This window comes from Protopterus annectens, chromosome 13.part0, assembly GCF_019279795.1.
Source record: "Protopterus annectens isolate FY-2018-M chromosome 13.part0, PAN1.0, whole genome shotgun sequence".
NCBI lineage: Eukaryota > Metazoa > Chordata > Ceratodontiformes > Protopteridae > Protopterus > Protopterus annectens.
The window spans coordinates 886,394,681-886,412,662 of NC_056747.1; the positions used below are offsets into that span (position 1 = coordinate 886,394,681).

At 41.5% G+C, this 17,982-nt stretch overlaps 1 protein-coding gene across 2 annotated transcripts in view; it reads right to left on the reverse strand.

Annotated features, from left to right (window-relative positions):
• LOC122787746 overlaps positions 1–17,982 on the reverse strand; it is a 963,913-nt gene that overhangs the window by 470,129 nt on the left and 475,802 nt on the right. The window lies entirely within an intron of this gene.

Sequence of the window (17,982 nt, forward strand, 5' to 3'; positions counted from 1 at the left end):
ATGGTGAAGCTCTCTCTCACAAGTTGAGTACGTCTGCAGAGAAGTAAGCTTCCTAGTAGCCTCATTTTTGAGACTCTTTCTAGAAGTTCTGGCAGGAGTGAGTGATCTAAAAGAGAAGCCATGTCCTCAGATGAGGTTGAATGTCGTCATAAAGGAAGGTGACTTCCTTGCCCTGTATTGGCAGTTTTTACATACTGCCAAGAACATAAAAGAGTCTGACCACACCCTTCACACCCACCAAAGGACAAGGACAAACTACTTAATTATGCAATGGGGTGTGACAAAGTAAAAGACAGAAAAGCTTAAAGTAAAACAATCTTCCCTTCCTAGGAAGGTAGACTGTATCCTTCAAACTACCCTTGCCCCGATGAACTGTACAGATTAAATGAAGGGCAGTGCTCTCTGCTGCTGCTGCACACAGGTTGATTTCTGGGATACCCCACTCCCTGATGATCCCCCGAGGTTCAGAAACTCTTTTGATCAAGGCCCGCCAAACCTAATCACTTCCGCAGGGACGAGAAAAGCTGTTATGTCTGAAGAATGGAAAGCTTCCTCGTGGCCTTGAGCACTTAAGTGACATCTGCTGGAAATTATGGCAGGAGACAAAGAGATCTAAGAAAAGAGCCATGTCCTGAGCTAAAACAGGTCTATCAGTCCATCTGACTAAATTAACTTATAATGGCCTAGTTTCCTGCAATAACAGGAACCTGAAAGCCTAAAACCACATCCTTCAAAGCCATCACAAAGAAATATCTGGTCTTCTCTAAATTTTACAGTGAGATGCTAAATTAAAATACAAGGGGGGGATGGGAAAAGGGAGTTCCCCTATCACTCAAGGGCAGCACCATCAGCTCCTCCTTTTCCTGCTGAACTAAAATGAGGAAGGACGATTTTCACTGGTGTGGCAAATAATACCCTCTGCAGAGTGCACAACTCTTGAAAAACCTTGAGCAAATCCTCACCACTAGAAAAGTAGGCATAGGAAGTCTACAAGCACACACAATTTTTCTGACGTGCATATAAAATTATGTACTCACTATAACAATGCATGGGTTTGTCCATTTTCACTCATACTCAACTGATGGATCTAAAATCCAACCTCAGATCTGGCTTGGATGCTTTGTCCAGATTCATGGATCCAACTTTCGAGCTCCTCCCTTTACCCACAATGCTCCATTAACCTAACATAACTCTGATAAAGTCTGCTGCCTCCATTAATACAAGAATGATACTACAGGGAATCTGTAAAGCAGAGATAATAAAGATAAAACTGGAACACAAACAAGGAACAATAGTTCCCAAAGTAGTATTCGTTAGGTCTCTTCAGGAAGACGAGGAAGGGGGCTAAGAGGGTGGGAATTTGAGGAAGAATGAAAATGGACAACACAGATGCATCTTTATGGCGAGTACATAACTTCTGTATCTGACGATGTAATTTTCATTAATTCCTCAACTGATGGGACAGAGTCCCCAGCTAGATGAATCTTGGTTGGTCCTCATGGTAGAATACTTCAGAGTACTGTGGAGCCAAAGGCAGCTCTGTTCCAAAAACCAAATCCAACTTGAAATGAGCAATAAAGGTACAAGTATTAGACCAAATGGCAGTGGCATAAATGTCTTCTATTGATGTTCTTAACCAAAAGGCTGAATGAAGCAGCAGCCATAGACTTTATGGAATGTGCTCTAGGGGACTTGGGCAAAGAACACCCTCTCTGGCTACAGACAAAGAATATGCAATCAATTAACAATCTGGTTAAGGTCACTTCAGAAGATGCCATGTCCAATCTGTTTGATGAAAAGGATGCAAACGACTGGTCAGTTTTTCTGAAATCTTTGCTGCGATGCAGATAAAATCAACACTGCCTGTGCACATCCAAAAGATGGAGCATGTACTCACACATTACAGATATTTGAAAAGAAAACCAGGTGGTTAATGACTTGACTAATGTTAGACTCAAAAAGCCACCTTAGGTAAAAAGGATGGATTGGTATGTAAGGAAACTCTATCCTTACGAAAGAAAAACAGGTTGGGAGATTTGGTGGAAAAAGCCTGGAGTTCAGATACTCATCTAGTCGATGTAATAACTAGAAAAACAATTTTCCAGGACAAAAATTTTAGGTCTGTCTTGGGGATGGGTCAAACCCTGAAGCAAGACTGTTAAATCTCATGGAGGAGCAGGGTCCCTGACTTGGGGCCTAAGTACGAAGGTGCCTTTCAGAAAGGCCTTACACAACCTAGAAGAAGCCAGAATGTTTTTCACCTGAATGGAATTTTGAAATTGCAGCCAACTGTATTTTAACAGTAAAGAAACTATCCCCTCATCAAAAATTGAAGCTAACAATTCAGGGACAGCAGGTATAAGGGCAGAAGAGAGGTCCAAATCTCTCAAGGGCCCAAATTAAAAATCTCCCTCATTTATTTTTGTTGATTTTTCCTAGTAGAAGCCTTTTGAGAAAACAAAATATGTCAAGACCAGGCAGGAAAGCCTGGGTTTTCTACAGCCATCAGTGGAACTGGAAAAACCATGTGGTCAGATGTGACAGGCCTGTACTGGAGTCCAGTACCCAGGGCAGATACAGAAAATGAGGCCATCGGAAGGAAAACCAAATTTGACAAAGCCAAAAAGATGCAAGGAGGATAACTCTGGTCTTCAACCGGTATGCTTTCTGCTTGAATTCTGTGATTAGAGGTAATGTGGGATAAGCATAAGTAGACCAGAAGGCCAATCATGAACTACAGCATCTCTTGTTAACTCCTCCAGAGTGGGGACCAGGGCAAAAAATGTGCTGCAACTGCTGAGGGGAGAAGCAAAAACAAAAATATCCTCTTTGCCACTTTGAGATTATGAGACCACTCATGAAACATCAAAATGGATCTGCTGAGTTTGTCTGCAAGCACAGTGGTTTTCCCTGGTATGCAATGAGAAAGCATCCAGAAGAGATCGCCCACTGCCACACTCTCATTGCCCCTTGACACAGCGGATAAGATCTGGTTCCACTTTCTTTGCTCATGTACCAGACTACAGACTTATTATCCATTTGAACTGCAATCATCCTGGAGGGGAGAGCATCTTTAAACGCCTGCAACGCTAGGAGGACTGCTCATTTCTAGGACACGGATATGCTCATTGGCCTCTTCTTAGGGGAATGGACAGATGAGCTCGGCTCTGTGAGCTCTTTCTTAGTGGCTACTGCCACAACCATAGCATCTACTGGGACCCCCTTGCTCCAGTGTTCTCTGTCCTTTGGGGGTGCTTAAAGTGCTATCTGGGCACTTGTGGATAGGCTCCACAGTATCCTGCTTCTTCTTGCACAGCATGAGACAAGGTCTATTAGCTCAGATGGAGATCTGGGGGACCCTTCCACTTCACTAAAGTCTGCGTCCTCAATGAGAGATTCCCAAGAGGAATCTAAGTGTCTCCTTTTGCACATTCTCTTCCTAGTGACCTCATCAGTGGGGAGGTCTGGAGAGGTATCAGACATGACAGGGGAGTCCTGTGGGACTGACTGCAGACTTGAACAGATTGGCTTCCCTGGTGGGATAGAAGTGAGAGGCTTAGAACTAAGACTCGGTGGAATAGAGATGGGATCCAGGGAGTACAATGATGGCCTCTCTCTAGGCAAAGAGAAGGCCCTCTCTATCTCAAAGGCAGAGGACCTAGGAGAAAAAGAAGCTGGCGGCACCAAAGCTGAAGTTCCCTGTGCTAACAAGCCTTGAATCCCCCCAAGCTCCCTTCCCAATGATGGAGCCAGACCAGAGCTGTCCATCGCCAAGCACCTAGAGGCTAGGGCAGCTCTGATAATTTTGGAGTCAACCCCAACCCACACCCTCGGGAGCCGGCACAGATACTTTGACAGATGACTCAGGGTAGTGGTCAGAGTCAAAAAACAAGCTGTCTTCAGATCCGACAAGGACACCCTCAAGGATTTTGGATCAGAGGGCTCTGAATCCACTGGATGGATCAGAGAAGGATATTAACTGAAAGTCGGTGGAGGGAAGGCTCACGGGTCCAATGGGCGATGAAATTACCCCCATCTGGATCTGAGCTCTGAGGAACTTCCTCATCATCCTGCCCACTTGTGCTTCAGACAAGTTCCTGGAGGACCTAAGGAAGGAGCTAGCAGATGGTGGCCTGGAGTGTTTACTTGGGAGTCTCCCGGAGAAAGGGAGAAGTCGAAGAGAATACAGACTCTGGTGAGTATCTGGGTGACCAGATCCAACATGACTTAAGCTTCAAGGAGGTAGGATCTGAGGGAGCTGGGTCTTACACATTTTGGAAATTTTTGACACAGGCTTGGTGGTTGGAGCCTAAGTAGGTGAGTGGTCCTGACATCTTTTTCTGGAGTCCTCATCCTTAGGAGCCAATTCAGGCTTCCCTTTTTTGGGCCTGTTGGAGGGGATTTCAGTTCCATTAAGTACGGAAATCAGACCTTTCAACACCAATTTATTCCTTCGATCACTAATAGCTCTAGAATTAAAGCCTGTACAGATAGTGGAGTTCGTATCTAAATTGGCCATGCCTAAGCAGTAAACACACTGTGGGCAACAGAGTTGAGAAACGTATGTGCACAGGAAATGCATTTTTAAACCTAGCTGGCTTATCTGTCATGGTTAAGGAAAAAAGGTGAATATATAAAACAGGAGAAAGCGTCTTTTTTTTTTTCAAAGTAGAAAATAGGTACCAACATTTTTTTTTTTTACGAAGCAGAAAAGAGGTACCAACAATGGTACAGAGGAATACCCTCTAAAGCAGGGGTGTCCAACCTTTTCAGTTGCAAGGGCCGCATTGAGTCAACAAAAATGGTCTGGGGGCAAACTGAAGAGCAAAAAAAAAAAAAAAAAAAAAAAAAAAAAAACAAGACCCACAGGTTTATGCAGACTAATATAATAAAAAGTCGACCCACCTGCTCTGCTGTGTTAAATAAACAAATAAATAAATTAAATTAATAAATGCAACTGGTGCAGTGTCTGTGAGGCTCATATCTGTGTTACACCCAGGTGCCCAAAGACAGCTGTTGGAAGGTCCACATAGCAATGACAGTCAATGTTATTAAAAAAATAACAAACCAAACTGAACAGACAAACCGAAGATAAAGACCACAATCACAAAGCAAAAATACAAATAAAAGCTTGAAACCACTTCACGAGTAAAGCTTTCAAGTGAAAAGTCCTTTCTCAAAGCATTAACACAAAACTCTTGTTCAGTTATTTAAATATGTTCCCAGAGAAATCATACTATTACTTAATTAATTAATTAACGATAAAACATTTAAAAACAAAACAACACAGCCAATAATTAAGCCATAATAGAGAGTTGATCATTCAGCATTATTTGCCAGAAATGTCTAATTTGCATCTGATACTGAAAAAAAACATTTGCATTTGTCATTTTTCATATTGCTTCTTCAGTTGTAAGCATTATTAGGTAGTGATCTTTCAAACTTAATCTGTTCAGATCTTGTAGAGCTGTAAAAATGTGTATCATCTTTTTTAAGGAGTATAATATTCTCTCATTTTATTGACTCTAATTGCTTTTTAATGATACCTAGGCTTTCTATTCTGTTTAATTCATGTTCCACTTTACTCCTGAATACGACAGGTACTTTTTTCAGTGCTTGACTTACTGCCACTACCTCAGGTTTTATTTGCATGTGATATTGTCTTGGCAAGAATCCTAGATCTGCGAATAAATCAGCATAACCAAACAGCATAGTCTTGCAGGATACCACTGCTATGGCTCTGCACAATTTGTGTCCTGTATCTGTGACACTGTGATTTTGAACACATGCAGTGTTCTTTGTTTTGGCAGTGTGGTTTTCACTTAATGCAAGTCACACAACCCACAAAATAATAGGGGCAATCATTTATTTAAATGTAACTAGTTGAAAATGAGACTTTGTATTTCTTTACTAACATGTCAGCAGTTTCAGAAATAATGGTGACATGTAGCAGTCAGAACAGGTTAATAATGTATGCACTCCTCTCTTTCTCTCTCTGTCTCTCTCAAGTGCTGAACAGAACAAAAACTTTAAAAATATCTCCTGATAAGGTGATGCACTGTGCACCAGTATAATTGAGTTTATTTCTTAGTTACTAGGCATGTGGTCCAGTAGAGCACTGTGGAACCTAGACAAACTTTCCAAGAGCCCCAGAGCACAAAACATCAACTACTGCATGAGTCAACTACTGTTCCCCTTAACTAACCTCCATTGCAAAAGCAAAGTACATATTTATGCCCTTACAATTGTTATCCTACAAACTTCTTAATTTTATATGAAGTAAAACAAACTCCTTTAAACAAGAAAACATAAATCATATCTGGATAGTGCAATAAAACATGCACTTATGTGTGGATCATTCCCACAGCCCAACAAGATCAGGGTTCTCCATCCAGAGCCTCATAATTATATCAACTAACATCACAGCCACACCACCACCATGATTACAATGAATAAATATCCAGAAACGTGCCCATTTGAGTGTGTTGATGCCTTTAAGTAAAAACAGCATTTTTTACAAGCCCCCATACCCTCAGTCTACTTTATTGCCATTTAGACTAGAGATCACCCTTTTACGTATTCCAAACAAGTTAAAAAGATCTTATTAAACTCACAAAATTATTTACCTTACCTTTTTGCAATGTTAGTGTACTCTCGCTCCTTCCTTCAGCTTTACAGAACTATAAAAAACGGCCGAACGGTGTTTTCGCGCATGCGCATACCAGCGGAACGACGCTGGTATGAAAAAACGTGAAAAAATGAAAGTTGGCGCATGCGCACAACAGCAAATTACGCGAACGTGTAAACACACGGAAAAAAAGGTAAATTAAATTTAAATTTAAGGGTCGCGGGCCGCATGGAAGAGCTCTGAGGGCCGCATGCGGCCCGCGGGCCGCGGGTTGGACACTCCTGCTCTAAAGGGTAGGAATGAAGGGGATAGAAAGAAAGACAAGAGAACCAACAGTACTCAAGGGAGTACCCAAGAACTAACAGGTATGAAATAAAAAGTACTGCCTGATGGACAGAATCTGAAAATAATAGAAGGTAAGGTAAAAAAACTGAAAGGAAAAGAAAGACGGATAAAAGTAATACAATAAAAAAAAAACTTACTACCCTGAAAAAAACAACACCTGACTGCTTTAGAGACAGAAGGATCAGTGTCTGAGCAATATGGCGGCAAACAAGATCTGAGGTACATTAGGTTAGTGAGGAATTATGGAGGCGCTCACGAGTTGGATTTATGAATCTAGAAAAAGCAGCTGAGACGAATCAAAAATCCATCAGTTGAGGAATGAAAATTACAACATCAGATAAGACATTCTGATGAAGCCTGCTTACAGCCCATAGCCAGAAGATTCCACCGCTGAAGCCCAAATTTCAAAAACCTGGTAAGCCACAAAAATTAAGTTACATACTCACCATAACTAGGCATCTGTGTTGTCCATTTTCATTCTCTACCCATGGGGTTCGGATCTGACCATCGGATCCGACTCAGCTGCATACTCCAGACTTCAGATCCAACTCTTGAGCTCCCCCCTCTACCCATAATGCCTTAGTCCATCCCCATTACCTCAGATCAAGTTTTTTGCCATTAGTCCCATATAGCTAGACAGAAACATGAGAGGCTGACAGAGAAAGGAAGGGCTCAAACCTGGAACTGTAGGCTTCAAGACATAGTCCAAGAGCTCTCAGTGGTTCTTTTGAAATCTTCTATGGACATGAACTCAGAGTAGTTGAAAGCTCTTTGGTTAAATCTCTCTGACGTCTTGTGAAGTGTGTCATGTAACTGACAGACCTCAGGGCAAATGTCACTGAGACAAAGACTCACTTTCTGAATCTGTCTAACACTCTACACTCTCTGTTTATCGGATGGACAGAAGAGCTCTGTTCTGCTAGCTCTTTCTTGGTGGCTGCCATCACCACCATAGCATCAACTGGGACTCCTTTGGTCCAGTGAGGTCTGTCTTTTGGAGGGGCTAAGAATTTGTCAGGTCTCTGTGATAGGTTCAATGGTATCCAGTTCCTTCCAAGCCCAGCAGGAGACTAAAATCAATGAGTTCATCCACTAGGGAGGTAACCCAAGACGTAGACAGGCCACAATCAAAAGCTTCCAAAATACCAATTCTTCTGGAGAGGGGGATTCAGAAGACCAGACACCTTTTTTTTTGTCTGCAGATCGTCCAGTGGTGATCTGGGGGACCCTTCATCAAAATTGTTATCTTCCATGAGAGACTCCATCGGGGAGTCAATGTGCCTCCTCTTGCATGTTTCTCTTTTGATGGACCTCCTCTGCGGGATGTTCAGGAGTGGTGTCAGAAGATAGGGAAAGTTCTGCTACCGGAACAGATTAGACACTTGTTGGAACAGGATGTCCCCAGTGAAGTAGGTCTGACTGACTCAGAGCTAAGAGCCGATGACAGAAAAGGGGTTGGATTGAAAAATGAGAAGGCGGTTCTCTAGAGACAAAAAGTCCTTTCCACAATCTCAAAGGCAGACGGACCCACACGAGCCTTGACCAGGTGAGCCGGAGCAGGGACTCCCAGCAAAGGTTCGTCTTGACCACTCTCAGATCTGTGCCTCAAGGATGGAAACAGACCAGAAGTATTCAGGGCCAAGGCTCCGAGGGGCAGGGATGGATCAGACATCAGAGTCGATCCTGGCCCCAAGGACCTGACACCAGCACTTCAGCTCAGGGACCCATTCCGATTTGCGAGAACTACTCCGGGATACCAGTCAAAGAAGATATCTTCCTCAGATCCGACTCTGGACCTCCTGGGATTTTTGGATCCTGGGACTCTGAAATAACCAGACAAACTGGAGAAGAAAATAAAATAGTTTTGAATGTTGCAGGAAGACTCACAGATCCAACAGGGGATCGAGACAGTAAGACCTCCATCTAGATCGGAGTTCTGAGAAATTTTTTGCATCATCCTATCCACATCCACTTGCAATAAGCTTTGCAGGACCCGCAGGAAGTAGTGGATTGTGGCCTAGAATGTTTTTAGGCATTTGAAGCAATGAAAAATGTAGAATAGGTGATATGGGCTTGATTACAGACTCTGGAGTACGACTTCTGTGCAAGGTGCCAGGCTTCAGACCTGAGGATCTAAGATCCCAAAATGGCACTGTAGGACTGACTGAAATAACAATCTGATTCAAAGCCTTCAGATCAGAGGGTTTCAGATCAGAGGATCGGGTCTTTGGATCTAATAGTGTTGGAGCCAATGTTTTTCGGCTCTTGGAAGGTGGCTCTGGAGAAGACCTGGGGACTTTGTCAGGGAACATTATCCTGTAATCCAGTGGAGTAGATGTGTTGGTTTTGGAGGGGGTTTGAGCCCCAGAAGTAGATGAAGCAATAAGAAGGCCTTTCAAAATTAACTTATTGCGCCAATCAGCCAAAGCCCCTTGAATTGAAGGTTGAGCATATAGTACCAACTGGTGTCCAAGTGGCCTGCTCCAAGGCAATATATGCACTTCTTGTGGACATCCGAATTAGGGCCCACAAGAAGTGCATTTTTTAAATCCTGTTGGTTTATCCGACATGGTGGATAAAAGTAAACAGAACGAAAGTAAAAAATAGGCAATCATTTTTTTTTGGATAGAGAAAAGAGAAGAAAGGTTTAATTACCAACAATGGTAATTCAAAAGAAATACACTATAAAAAGGGGTAGTAGAAACACCAACTACTGTAATAACAGAGTACTACCTAAGAAAATAGTACGAAGCCCTAATGCCTGAAAGAGACAGAGGGAGGATAGAAATAAATACATAAAATTCAGTTAAAGAAAAATTAAAGAGAATAAAGTTGAATTAACTCATGAAAAAACTCTTAATACTTGAGAGAGGAACCTGCATCTGTTCACAATGGTGGCAAACAAGAACTGAGGTAATGGGGATGGACTATGGTATTATGGGAAGAGGAAGGAGTGCAAGAGTTGGATCTAAAAGTCTGGAGTATGCGGATGAGTTGGATCCAAAGACCAGATCTGAACCCCATGGGTCGAGGAAGAATGAAAAGGACATCAGATCGTATGATTAAAATGCACAAGAGTGAAAAAAATAAGTGTTGGGCCTCCAGTTCCAGAGTCAGACATGTAGACATACTTTTAGAGAGCTCTGCAAGAACCTTAACTTATTTTTTTGTTCAAACTGGCATCTAGTGTTCTGTTTCTGGCCAAGTTTACCTGTTCCAATATACTGCAATTTGTCTGCTATATGCCACCAAAAAAACATGTCTTAAATTTACTCTAGCTTTGAGACATCATCTGGAAATCATAATCCAATAACATGGATACTATTATGGCTTCTATCTCTTCGACATAGCTTTATAAACACATGGAGTGGAACATGACATTACCGCAGCAACAGTTGTGCAATCCGTCTTCAGAAATTACACTTCTGACAGCTTTTATCAAACCGCTCCAGCTGTCCCTGGAAAGCTTTCAGTCGGCTTTGCAAACACAAGTTCAGGATATCAAATTGACAGTGTCTGGGATAACTGACCAAACAGCTACAATAAAGCAGAAAACCCAGGACTTACCTAGTCATACTGAGGAGGGTGAGCACCAAACTTCTTTCCTCTTAGATTTTAGGCAGTTACTGAAGGATTAGGTTGATTATCAAGAGAATAGGGGGCACACAAGAACAATGTGAGGATTCTCAGGATTCAAGAAGGTGCGGAACAAAAGGACATGCTGCACTTTATGCAGTCTTCGATTCCTGCTACTCAGGACTGGACACCACCTCTAAACTTATGCTTGAGAGACGGCATAGTTCCAGTAACAGTGAGCTCCCTTTTCGACAAAAGGAACAGGTTCAAAGAGGTACTTGGTCAAAAAAATTACATTTAGGCAGAAAGGTATGTTTTGATAAAGGACTACTCTAAGCAGGATATGGCCAAGCACAAATTATGGCTACCCCTGCTACAGCTCCTCAAAGATAATGGTTTACAATCTTTCTTGCTATACTCCGTCAGGCTCTGGGTTCACATGTCAGATGGTGCCAGGTTATTCTCACAGTGGAAGAAGACCAATACTAAATCTGAAGGAACATGCGGCCATCTCCATTCCAGAAAGGATGGAGTAGATTTCTTCTCTGTCAAAGCAAGGGTGCACTACAAATTGAGCAACACTGTCATCTCCAGATCCCAAGAAGCCCAAGGTGGCACCAGCACAGGTTGAAAATCTGGAAGAATTAGCTATTAGCTAGCTGTGTGTGCATACAGGGTTCTTCACACTAAAATGAGAGTTTGGACAGCAATACGTTTTTATCAAAATGTGTTTCATTATGGCCAGATTTGTCAGATGGAACTTTTGACTGCGCTTTATCCTACAGGCAAGATTATTGGATATTTAGAGCTTGGCAGGTGTAGAACAAGTTGCACTGTCTTATACTGGGACTTGATAGTGACTGGGATAGTGGACAGCACAGCTACACACAGTGTGCTCAACTGCAAGTGGTTGAAGTGAGAAGAATTCTACATTCTATTACACTGGAAATGATATATGGTACTGTATATCTTTTATGTCTAATTTGCATTTTCTATTTTATACTTAAATCTGTTTATTGCTGTATCCTCATACTTTTTTTCTCTTGTACTGTTGGTGAATAATCCTTACTTTTTCTAAGAAAAATAATGCTTTCTGTATGCTTTAATTCATTTAGAATTAGATGTGTTTTATGACTGAAACAAGACTGCTCAGAGCCTCTTGACAGGATTGTTAAATATTTTGTTAGACTATTACAATCAGGAAAATACTTAGAAAAAATGTAAATGGCAATAATCTCTCCAGTCAAGCAAGCTTTGCGCTTTACTTGGCTAAAGCAACATTTTCTAGATGTAACAGCCCTTTAGGAAACCCATTTGTTCAACAGCATGTATACCAAACTGACTTCATGGCATTATAATACGGTTGTTTATTCTTCAGATTCTTCTGAAAAGCATAAAGGGATTGCTATAATACACCAGAAAGGCTCATATACAAGCTTTCCACTTCAGATCTTTTTGCAAGCAGGGGAGATCTGGCAGGTGCAATATTCAAAACAGGGTCATGGGTTGTTACAGTAGTTTCATTGTATTTCCATACGACTATTACAGTTTGCAGGACTGAACAGTACCTTTACTATATCCAAAGAAATCAAGAAAAACATTTACTCCTGATGGGAGACTAACTGCATATTGGATCCTTAAGCTGTCTGTCCTTTTTCTCTATCCCTGACAGCAAGGTGTTTGAAGTCCTGGGTTACAGATATATTTCCATATGACTTGGGTGCATGCTTTCATTCCACCTATACACAATTTACATATTTTTCTTTGAGGTCTGCTCCCACCACCAAGACTGATGGAATATACCTAGAGGATGGCCTATTAGATTTAGAACCATCACTCCAAGGTACCCATGCCCATACTCAGACCAGGATGTCTCAGTGTACCCTCACGGAATTGGTTCCCTCACTCCCTAAACTCTGGAGGCTTTATCCCTATTACAATAGACAAGTAAAGTTTGTGCAACTCCTGAATACCTTTACACAAGACTTTCTGGCACACATCAGAAGACTACTCCCAGTCTATTCTCTGACATGCTTATACAGCATTTATTCATACCAAGCTAAGATCATGGACTAGTGGACTATGAAAAAATGGACAGTCAAATTGAATTCTTTACAGTATCAAAACCATCAGGAGCTGGCCTATCATTCTTTTCTACACTTGGTTAAACATACACCATTTTTTTTAAACACACACCAGATTCTTCACCTTCTTAGACAATATTACCATGATTTTTACAGCAGCACAAATGAGCTGACATCCCAGTTTGAAGGCTTCATAAATCCTCTTCCTACCTTCTCATCATTACCAACTAGAACAGGACTGCAGACCCAGGCACTGGAGGCACCTATTTCCATGCTGAAACTACACAAGGTCATTAAAAGGTAAAGGTAAAGGTAAATAAAGCAAATCTCTTCCTATCCCAGCTTTATATTTACTGTGGAAGGCCTGCTTGTTAGTTTCCACAGGCAAGGTGTCCTCCCTCCTTCTTGGAAGCAATCTATGTTCCTCCTGATGTTGAAATCAGATAAAGAACTTTCACTTCCAGCAAATTACCACCCAATCTTCCATCTGAACACAGACAGTAAAATATACATGGGCATAAGGGCAAAAAAAGGATGGCATCACACACTGAGGATGGCTCAATGGCTAGAGACAGGTTCAGTGTAAAAGCTTCCAACAGTACTGCTCTCAGTTGATGCGGAGAAGGCATTTAACAAAATCACATGCGACTTAAATAAAAGTAATGTACTCACAGTGCTGTGCTGTCGGTCTCCATCTGGTTCAACCTGGCAGTTATTGGATCAAACACCAGCCAGATCATCTAGACTTCAACTTGCCAGGTTATACCACCCCTTCCCACAATCCCCTGCTCCCCCCGCAGATATCTTAACCTAGCTCTAAAACAGGGGTGTCCAACCTTTTCAGTTGCAAGGGCCGCATTGAGTCAACAAAAATGGTCTGGGGGCAAACTGAAGAGCAAAAAAAAAAAAACAAGACCCACAGGTTTATGCAGACTAATATAATAAAAAGTCGACCCACCTGCTCTGCTGTGTTAAATAAACAAATAAATAAATAAATTAAATTAATAAATGCAACTGGTGCAGTGTCTGTGAGGCTCATATCTGTGTTACACCCAGGTGCCCAAAGACAGCTGTTGGAAGGTCCACATAGCAATGACAGTCAATGTTATTAAAAAAATAACAAACCAAACTGAACAGACAAACCGAAGATAAAGACCACAATCACAAAGCAAAAATACAAATAAAAGCTTGAAACCACTTCACGAGTAAAGCTTTCAAGTGAAAAGTCCTTTCTCAAAGCATTAACACAAAACTCTTGTTCAGTTATTTAAATATGTTCCCAGAGAAATCATACTATTACTTAATTAATTAATTAACGATAAAATATTTAAAAACAAAACAACACAGCCAATAATTAAGCCATAATAGAGAGTTGATCATTCAGCATTATTTGCCAGAAATGTCTAATTTGCATCTGATACTGAAAAAACATTTGCATTTGTCATTTTCATATTGCTTCTTCAGTTGTAAGCATTATTAGGTAGTGATCTTTCAAACTTAATCTGTTCAGATCTTGTAGAGCTGTAAAAATGTGTATCATCTTTTTTAAGGAGTATAATATTCTCTCATTTTATTGACTCTAATTGCTTTTAATGATACCTAGGCTTTCTATTCTGTTTAATTCATGTTCCACTTTACTCCTGAATACGACAGGTACTTTTTCAGTGCTTGACTTACTGCCACTACCTCAGGTTTTATTTGCATGTGATATTGTCTTGGCAAGAATCCTAGATCTGTGAATAAATCAGCATAACCAAACAGCATAGTCTTGCAGGATACCACTGCTATGGCTCTGCACAATTTGTGTCCTGTATCTGTGACACTGTGATTTTGAACACATGCAGTGTTCTTTGTTTTGGCAGTGAGGTTTTCACTTAATGCAAGTCACACAACCCACAAAATAATAGGGGCAATCATTTATTTAAATGTAACTAGTTGAAAATGAGACTTTGTATTTCTTTACTAACATGTCAGCAGTTTCAGAAATAATGGTGACATGTAGCAGTCAGAACAGGTTAATAATGTATGCACTCCTCTCTTTCTCTCTCTGTTTCTCTCAAGTGCTGAACAGAACAAAAACTTTAAAAATATCTCCTGATAAGGTGATGCACTGTGCACCAGTATAATTGAGTTTATTTCTTAGTTACTAGGCATGTGGTCCAGTAGAGCACTGTGGAACCTAGACAAACTTTCCAAGAGCCCCAGAGCACAAAACATCAACTACTGCATGAGTCAACTACTGTTCCCCTTAACTAACCTCCATTGCAAAAGCAAAGTACATATTTATGCCCTTACAATTGTTATCCTACAAACTTCTTAATTTTATATGAAGTAAAACAAACTCCTTTAAACAAGAAAACATAAATCATATCTGGATAGTGCAATAAAACATGCATTTATGTGTGGATCATTCCCACAGCCCAACAAGATCAGGGTTCTCCATCCAGAGCCTCATAATTATATCAACTAACATCACAGCCACACCACCACCATGATTACAATGAATAAATATCCAGAAACGTGCCCATTTGAGTGTGTTGATGCCTTTAAGTAAAAACAGCATTTTTTACAAGCCCCCATACCCTCAGTCTACTTTATTGCCATTTAGACTAGAGATCACCCTTTTACGTATTCCAAACAAGTTAAAAAGATCTTATTAAACTCACAAAATTATTTACCTTACCTTTTTGCAATGTTAGTGTACTCTCGCTCCTTCCTTCAGCTTTACAGAACTATAAAAAACGGCCGAACGGTGTTTTCGCGCATGCGCATACCAGCGGAACGACGCTGGTATGAAAAAACGTGAAAAAATGAAAGTTGGCGCATGCGCACAACAGCAAAAGTACGCGAACGTGTAAACACACGGAAAAAAAGGTAAATTAAATTTAAATTTAAGGGTCGCGGGCCGCATGGAAGAGCTCTGAGGGCCGCATGCGGCCCGCGGGTTGGACACTCCTGCTCTAAAATATCTTTCTCACATAAAAGAAAACAACAAAGGACTCTTAAAAAAAGGAAAGCGAATTGAGTCTCGCCTGCCCGGCCATCTCAAAACTAGAGACTAGCCAAAGAGGTGGAGGCAGGAAGATGAGCACATGACTTTTGTATCAGATGTCGTCGTCTTCTGGCTTCAACCTGTGGGACACAGTCCCCAGCCACCTAAAAATCCTTGGGAGGATCTACCAAAGGAAGACCTAGACTGAATGTCCAGTTTGTAGCGAAAAACAGAGGTAAAATGGGCCTCACAAGTAGCAGCAGCACAATCATGCAAGGAAGCCCTGGAAAAGGTAGCCAAAGAAGTAGCCATAGCTCCAGCAGAGTGACCTTAAGGTTACCATGCAAAGTCTTGCTTCTCAAGATATACACACAGGAAATGCAGTCTGACAGCCACTTGGATAAAAATCACTTTAAACACAGGTCTGCTCAACCTGGATTTCAAAAAAGAAACGGCTAACTATTTTTTCGAAAGGCTTTTGCCCTGTCCAGGTAAAAATCAATCATCTATGCACACTCAAACAATGCAACAAGTATTCACTCTTGCTTGAGAAATTTAGGGAAAAAAGCACAGAAAGGTGAACAGAACTATTCAAATTACTCTTGGAGGCTATCTTGGGGAGAAAGGAAGGATTGATGTGGAGTGAGACTACATCTTTGTGAAACACCAGATAAGGAGGAGTAGAATCTAGAGCTTGTTATACAGCCACGGTAGTGCAGCAGTTTGCATTGTCGCCTCACAGCAAGAGGTTCTTTGGTTCGATTCTCGGCTGGAGTTCCTTCTGTGCAGAGTCTGCATGTCCTCCCTGCGGCTGAGTGAGCTTTAAAGACATGCAGGTAAGGTGCGTGTGCCTTCCGTGAAGGTTGGGCGTCGGGTTGGCAACTCGGCACTGTAAAAATCCACTGCCAATCAATCTGCGGACCAGTGATCTGCTGCAGCTACCCCTGACTGGGAAAAGCCGAAAGATATTTTTTTCCCAAGAAAACAACTTTACGTCTGAAGTAACAGAAGGTTCAAAAGGAAGGTCTGCAAGAACTTACAACATAAAAGACAAACCCTAATGAGGGACAAGATCCCAAACTGGAAGACACAGAAGAATACACCTTTGAGAACCGCCTTGGAGATTTTTAGAACAACCAAGGGAACACTATCCAAACTGATATGAAAATTAGAAATGGCTGCCAGTGGCACCTTAATCACAGAAAAACTAGAGCTGAAATTAGCTAGAGCAAATATAGGTAAAGCTACTGCAGCAGAAACCAATATGACAGACATCTTGAACTCCAAAAATCATGTAAGCAGAAACGGAGGGCAAGAAAACAAGAGACAAGCTTCAAAACTGCCAAATTAGAAAAGTCCCTGACAGAGGATGGGCAATTCTGCAGAGCATGAAATTCAAGTCTAAAGGAGGGCAACATTTCTTCAAAGGATAAAGATGCTAGACCCTTTTAAGGAACTGATTTACTACCTGTGAGGGATCACAGTCCTGTTCTTCACAAGGTAAAGACGGGCATAAATCAGCAGAGATATACACAGTAACCATGTGAAAACTGAAGCATGGGTAGCAGAAGTTGAAAGGCACAGACAGAACAAAAGTGCGTTAATCATTATCCCTCCTCCAAATAGGTCCTGAAAGTATTCATTCCCCCAGAAAGTGGGCACAAACTACTGGCCAAGAGCAGTCATCTAAGCTGGCATCAAAAGTGGTCTCTATATGCTCTGTCAATCTGCCCTGCTCTTAATAGGTTAACGGTCCTGCTTCACCAGCACACAGAAACTGACCATGTTTAATTATAGACAGACTGAAAATGGGTGCATGCTGGAGAATGTAAAGGTATATCAGTAAATTTATTGACACAGTAAATGTTTGATTAGATCAGTGCTGCAGTAGCCTAAGCTATATGAGTTATAGTCTACCAATGACAATCAGCCAGCTTCCAAAGTTTAAGGGCGCTTTCCACATACCCTAACCACTGAACAGCTCGAAAAGACCAGTATAAAATAAGTGGTTAGGGGGCCAAACCTTCAGAGCTTTCTTGCCTCAAAGTAAGGAAGGCTAGAGCGCTACCAGTTAAGTATGTGCTAAAAGTAAGGGGAAAATGAAAAACATCCACATCCCAGCATAAAACATAGTAAAATGAGGGGAAAGGACAGTGTGTGTTCTTACTGCAACAGTGATCTATATGAATATCTATGTTGTTGCCTCACAGCAAGAGGTTCTTCCGTTCGATTCTCGGCTAGAGTGCGGGGAGTGCCTTCTGTGTGGAGTCTGCATGTCCTCCCCACAGTTGAGTGGGCGTTCGAAAGACATGCGTAAATGGGCGTGCCTTCACTGAAAGTTGAATGTCGAGCTGGCA